The 6,828-nt window shown below is 42.5% G+C and overlaps 1 pseudogene; it reads right to left on the bottom strand.

Annotated features, from left to right (window-relative positions):
* Nucleotides 1-5,114: 5,114 nt before the first annotated feature.
* On the bottom strand, nucleotides 5,115-6,617 carry LOC112644778 (nmrA-like family domain-containing protein 1; annotated as a pseudogene).
* Between the last annotated feature and the right edge of the window lie 211 nt (nucleotides 6,618-6,828).

Below are 6,828 nucleotides of genomic sequence, written 5' to 3'. Positions count from 1 at the left end.
TTGATCTTGGACTTCGAGCTTCCAGGATTGTGAGAAAACGTTTCTGTTGTTTAAACCCTCTTCTCTGTGGCATTTTATTATGGCAACCCTAGCTGACTAATGCAATGTCAAGGTAAGGAAAAGGATCAGAAGAAAGTGAACAAAGCTAGGTGGTGGGAACTGGGTGGGACAGAAGAGCAGTCTCATCATCTAAGGATAAGCAGATGCAGCCCAGAAGACAGACCCGCTCTAAGGCAGATGGTAAGTTCCTCAGACCGTTCCCTCCAACTCTTCAGCTTACAGAGCTGGCTCTTTTGAGAGAGATCCAGAAATCATGACCAGTAAAAATGACCAAGTCTAGTGCAGGTTTTGCTCAGCTCACATACACCAAAATGGATCTGGTCTTTGCTCTGTGATCATGAGGAAATTTATGCAGAAGGAAATGTTTAGGGAAGTAGAGATGGAAGATGAACAAATCATATCTCCTGCAGCATTAGGAGGAACCTGCACAGCTCAGAAAGTAGAGGCATTGGTGCTATGGGTTCCATACATGGCATCTGTGGTAGGCAGAGCAAAGCACCCCTCCAAAGATGTCCACATCCCTGCCCCCCACACCTGTAACTCAGGTACCTCACATGGCAAAGAGACTTTCACAAGTGATTAAAGGGATGAACTCTGAAATGGTGAGATTACCGTGGAGTTTTGGGGCAGGCCCAATGGAACCATCAAGGTCCTTAGAAGAGAGAGACAATAGAGGCATAAAAGGTTATGTCTAGGCCATGAAGGTTGGAGCAATGCACTTTGGACATGAAGGCAGGGGGTCACAAGCTGGGGAGTACACGCAGCTTCTGGAAGCTGGGAAGGACCAGGAAAGAGTTTCTTCTCCAGAGTCTCCAGGAGGAACCAGCCCTGCCTCTACCTTACTTCAGCTGGGTGAACTCACTTTGGAAAAATGACTTCCAGAACTTTAAGATAATAAATATGTATTCTATTAAGCCACTAAGTTTGTGGTAGTTTTGTCACAATAGACATAGGTGATGAATACGCTGTCGTTAGGACCCCTTTCTCCATCCCTCCCCCCAGATTTTCCCTTGCCTATTTCTCTTTCCTCCTCAACCCTCCTCACTGACCATCAATTCTGCATCAGCAGGGCTGCCCTCAGGGGAGGATCCTGTGGTCCTGTGAGCCTGTGAATGCTCATGTTGGTCCCCACCCTGAAGGCTGCCCCTGGCCCAAGAGTCCAAGTGCCGAGCAACAGCTATGCTTCCCACTCCAATTGTCCTGCCATCCTGAACTTCAAAACATGCAGCAAATAATTTGGCTTAGACTTGACCTTAAATTGCTCTTCAGGAATATCCCAACACCTTGCTATGGGCTTTGGATGGATGCAGGGGCCCTAACCTCATGTCAAGTATTATTCCCATTTCCCGGATGAGAAAAAGGGACACACCAGACAGACAAAACAATACCACATCCAAGGTCAGAGAAACCAAGGCTTATCTACTTTCCAAGCCTCACAAAGACAAATGCTTTTGGGGTCAAGATGCTCTTCAGTGAGCCTTCTGATGTTTGCACTTCATCCACTAGATGAAGCACAGCAGGAATCGCACTGTGGACACACTAATTTTACTGGATTTGATTTTATTGTTCTGATGTGTGCAGCAGTTTGGTTTAATGAGATTTGGATTCAGAGAGGCCTCATTGAGTACTAGCTCAGAGCTCTAGCTCTGAGATCTGGAGCAGTACAGCAGAGTGGCTATTAAAGTAAGATTATACGTAACCTTCAATTCAGCACTCCCATCCCTGGGAATATAGTCCTTAGAAATTAAAGGACCTATCAGTTGAAACTACACTTACAAGAATGATTACTGTATATTTGTTTATAGTGAAGAGAAAAAGTGAGAAAAGTGGCTTCCTATCACAGGGGACTGGCTAAATAAGTAGAAAATATCCAAACCATGGAATATTAGGCAGCAATTAAAACAATGAGCTAGATCTACAGGAGGGTAAGTTGGGAAGAATTCTACAAGGTCTTATATAGTGGGAAAGACAAACTACACTTAAGTTTGTATGACAAAATCCCATTTTTTTAAGTCAGTGACAAAATTCCCATGCTTGAGATTCTTTATAAAGGAAATAAAAAGTATTAAATGATACCAGACAAAATTCGATATCCATTCTTAATTTTTAGAAATTGCAATCGCAATAAAATAGCGTTAGATAAATAACTCTGTAACAAGATAAAATATTCCTATCATAATCCCAGAGCTAGCATTCTGCTTAATGGGAAGCACTAGAAACATTACCATTAAAGAATTTGATGTTGTGCTAGAAGTAATAGCCAACACAACTAGGTAACAGAAAGTTATAATTCTAATTCTAAAAATTGGAAAGGAACATAAAAAATTATTTGCAGATGGTATGACTGTATACTTGGCAAATGAAAAACAGCTGAAAAGCTTCCATAACCAATAAGAGATTCATAAATACTCTAGGAGTATAAAATAGATACATTAGCTTCCACAGACACTATATATATATATATATATATATATATATATATATATGCCTATATATATGCTTATATATATATAGTGTATATGCTTATATACACAATAACCAAATAGATAAGGCTACGTGAGTGTAGCAACCAAATCAGGAATTAAAATAATTCTAAGTAGGGGCCACAGAAGAGAACTTTACAATACTCCTCAAGATTAAAAAATAAGACTTTTTAAAAACGAAAATGAATACCGTGACCGAGAGGTGAATTTTCCATACCCTAATTTGCAAGCTTATATACCCCAATACCTACAAGTTTAGTTTTAAAAAAGATAGATAAAAAAACTAGATAATGGGACTCCAAACCTCACATGGAAACAAGAGTTGGAATAATCAGGAAAACTCTGTAATAAAAGAGCAATTTGGGAGGAAAGTGGGAGGGGTTGGGGGAGTTAGTCACACTAGATGTCAAAACATATTTAAAAGGTTCAGGTATTGAAACACTATGGTAACATATGAAGAAATAGACCCATAGAACAGAATACAAAGTCCAAAAAGACCTCTACAGATGTATCTGTAGAAACTTGAATATAAGACAAAGAAGGCATCTCAAATCAGTCCCAAAATGATTCAATAAAAGGATACGGGGTTAGATAACTACCTAGAAATATCTAAGACCAGATGCATGCTTCAACTTCTACCGTGGGATTATTTCCAAATGGATAGAAGACTTTTTTTTAAAAAAAAAAGATTGTATTTATTTATTCGTGAGAGACACACAGAGAGAGGCAGAGACACAGGCAAAGGGAGCAGCAGGCTCCTCGCAGGGAGCCCAATGCGGGACTTGATCCCAGGACCCCGGGATCACGACCTGAGCCAAAGGCAGATGCACAGCCACTGAGCCACCCAGTCATCCCCCAAATGAATAGAGGACTTAAATGCAAACACTGAAGTCAAGATCTAGACAAAAACAGGAGAGAAACAGAACATTGGAGCAGTAACGATCTAATGAGAACTCAAATTTAGAAGTGATAAAAGTCTGGTAAACTGGACTCTTAAAATAGCAATTTCTCATGGGAAAAATATCATACTTAAGGTCAAAAGAAAGAAACCAGGAAGAAGTACTCACAACTCCTATCACAAAAGACTAATTCCTTAATTATAAAAGGGCACCCAATAGAAAAAAATAAAATGGACAAAGGGTAAACATAGATTATTTCACTAAAAAGGAAACATAAGTATCTTCCAAACATGAAAAGATGTTCAACTTCATCTTAGGGTAAATAATTCAAACTACCTGGACTTGGTAATTTTGGTCTATTCCATTGGCCAAAAAACCTGAAAATTTGTGAAAACTGTTGACAAGTTTATGGAAAAATAGACACATTGCATTCTGCTGGGGGAGAAAACAAACCTGCACAACCCATGGAGGGCAAGTGGGCAGAATCAACCAGAACAAATGCCTTTCTTTATCTTTGATTCAGCAATCCACCCCACAGACATGCCAGCCCTCGGAGATAACCAATGGAACATGGGAGGGTCTATTTCCACATTGTATGCAAGAGCAAAAAAATGAAAAACCATCTAATCGAGAACTGTTAATTATGGAATTCATTTTTAGAAATAAAATGCAAACAATGCAGCTCTTTGAAAAGAATTAAAGTCTCATGCTATGATTTGTAAAGATCTACAAAATGTAGTTACGTGAGGGGTAGGGGGCAGAAACAAGGCATAAGATCGTGTGCATATGCTGCCATGAGTATAAAGAGAGAAATCTATCCATACACGCATAAAAGCGCTCTAGACGGAGTCATAGATTAATGATAGTGCTGCTGTTTAGTGAATATATTACCTATTCAAAACTTAAATATTTGAGTTTGGCCGTGTTGATTTTTTGTCATCAGCATACATTATCTATAAAGAAAAAGGCATTTTTGAGTAAAAGGAACTTTGAAATTAGAATAAGTGCCTGTAAATTCTAGTTCCACCTCTTAGTAGCTGTGTGACTTTGGGCAAGATATTTAACCCTTGACACTTGACCTCTAAAATGCATATAATAATACCTCCCGGGTTGTTTCGACAATGTGCTGGCTCAACCTTATAGGGTTGAGCCCAGTGTAAACCCTCAATAAATAACGCTTATTATTCCCTCCCAGGGTTGCTCTGGAGAGAAGGACAGGAAATAAATAGCTCAAGCTACTGGTGCAGAGCAGGCCTTCGATGAATATTCATGCCCTCCTCTCTGCTTCCAGCTCCAGTATGACCCACCTCATGATAGGCCTCATTGCTGCCAAGTGTTTCCCACGTCTCAACAAAATTCTAGAATCATCTTTCTTGACAGTGTGCCATCATAAAGACAAGACTACCTAAAAGCCGTTCACCCTTCTTACAGGGAGCTGCCTCTAATCATCAATTGTCAGACCAGGTCCTGAGCTGCTTGGCTGGAAATGGAATTATAAATGCAGCTGAGGAATCTCAGTGATCAAATCCTGATGGAAATTAACATTGGAAATTTTGGATTTCCAGCCTGCTAAAGTCTAGAAGATATGGTAAAATAATTAACCTATGCTTTTAAGCCTCCCCTTCCCTCCATCCCCCGCTAAACCTGCCTCAATGTTAACATTTGAGCTGAACAATCTTCGATTCAATCTAAGGACAAATCACAACTCAGAATAGGAGACCGGCCACTAATATTTATTAAGTACCTAGTAAGTGCAGAACACGATGTAGGTTTCTGCACATGGTACGAGATGAAAAAAAGCTATGGCTTTGCGTTGAAAACCCACCTGAGGAATACAAAATAAAACCAGTTCTTTAGTGCAGGAAAATAAAGTGTCATTCATTCCAGCTGTATTAAGATTTTTCTATGAACAGAGACGATATCAACAATTAATAGAAAAGAGGCAGGAAAGGTCAACCTACTTTGGAGAAGGAGCATCCAGATTTTTGAGACACTAGTTATAGGTAAATAATGCATGATGATTTTTAATCATTTTGTGAACATGTGAGAACAATGGCTTTTTAAAAAATAACTTTTGTAATACAACTGCAACTGTACCTCCCCACCCCCCCTAGATGGGGCTGAGAGGTGGTGGGGTTAGAGCCAGCAATGTCCCCTGTGTGCTACTCCAGCTACTGGTCCAGCGTCCTGGCCTTGGGATTAAGCCTCAAGGTCAGTTCAATGTCACTTCCAGGTTTTAAGCCACAGAAAAGGAACATGTTGGCCAGGTCCCAGGCTCCAGGGAAGCCCTATTCCTGGCCCTTCAGGGTCATCTTGGCATCGCTCAGAGTCTTCTTGGTGTCTTAGAGAACAGGGCAGCACACACTTGCATGGGGTGCTTGCAACTCGGAGCCCAATGTTCTGGACAACGTATTTTTCTGGCATCTTCAGCAGGCTGAGTACCACAGGACCCAAGTGGGTCAGGGATATGCCATCCATGGGCATGTCACCCACAGGCAAGCTCAACAAGTAGCTCTTTCCATCTGGAGCTTTCTGGGGCAGAAGGAGAAGGGGTTCTTGAAATGGCAAGACAGCCACATACTTGTCATAAGAACTCCGGTGTCCCCAAAATGTTCTTCCTCCTCCCCTTTCCCATCAAAGCAGCTAGCTGCCAGTCTCCCAGCCATCTGCTTCTTGAGGTTCTCCAGGCTACTGGAGACCACATAGTAAAGACCCAACCACTGGGCCAGAGGAGCCAGCAGCTTCCCTGGCTTGACCTCCCACTCCTCACTGCAGTTTCCCCAGTAGCCAGTCATGATGAAAGTCATGTGGGCCCCAATCATGGCCAGCTGCAAGCTGGCCTCGGCATCCTGGTCTCCCCACACCATTTCTGCGCCCTGCAGGCTCTGCTCCTTTGCTGCCCTACGCCCAGGGTCTCATCACCATTGTGGCTCTGAATGTCCCATCTTCCAGGAGCATCCAGGCCACTGAGCCTCACTGAGTACCTGTGACTCCAACACCACCACCAGTTTCTCATCTGCCATGAGAACTAAAAGGGAAAGGATGATCCCTGAGGCCTGTGGGATGCACAGGGTTGGTGATGGGGGCCTGGAATGACCCCCATGCACGCACCATGTGGACCTGCTGAGCTGCTGGCCTGGGGAAGTCGGGGCTCCGTGACCTTCTGTCTGCTTTGTTCCACTAGACCCCCTTGGGCATGACCCCCCCATTCCCCACCTAACCTCCCCATCGCCCAGAAACTTAGTCCCCCACCCCACTTTGACAGTCCCCCCTGCTGGTGGTACCTCCCTACCCCTGATGGGGAAAACTGATTTTTAATCACTCATCTGTTCCAAAGGGAGCTCTTCTGAGAGTGTTTACCATGCAATATTTCATAAGCAGAGTTT

Source organism: Canis lupus, chromosome 1, assembly GCF_003254725.2.
Source record: "Canis lupus dingo isolate Sandy chromosome 1, ASM325472v2, whole genome shotgun sequence".
Classification (NCBI taxonomy): Eukaryota; Metazoa; Chordata; class Mammalia; order Carnivora; family Canidae; genus Canis; species Canis lupus.
This window is presented reverse-complemented; position numbering and strand designations above follow the sequence as displayed.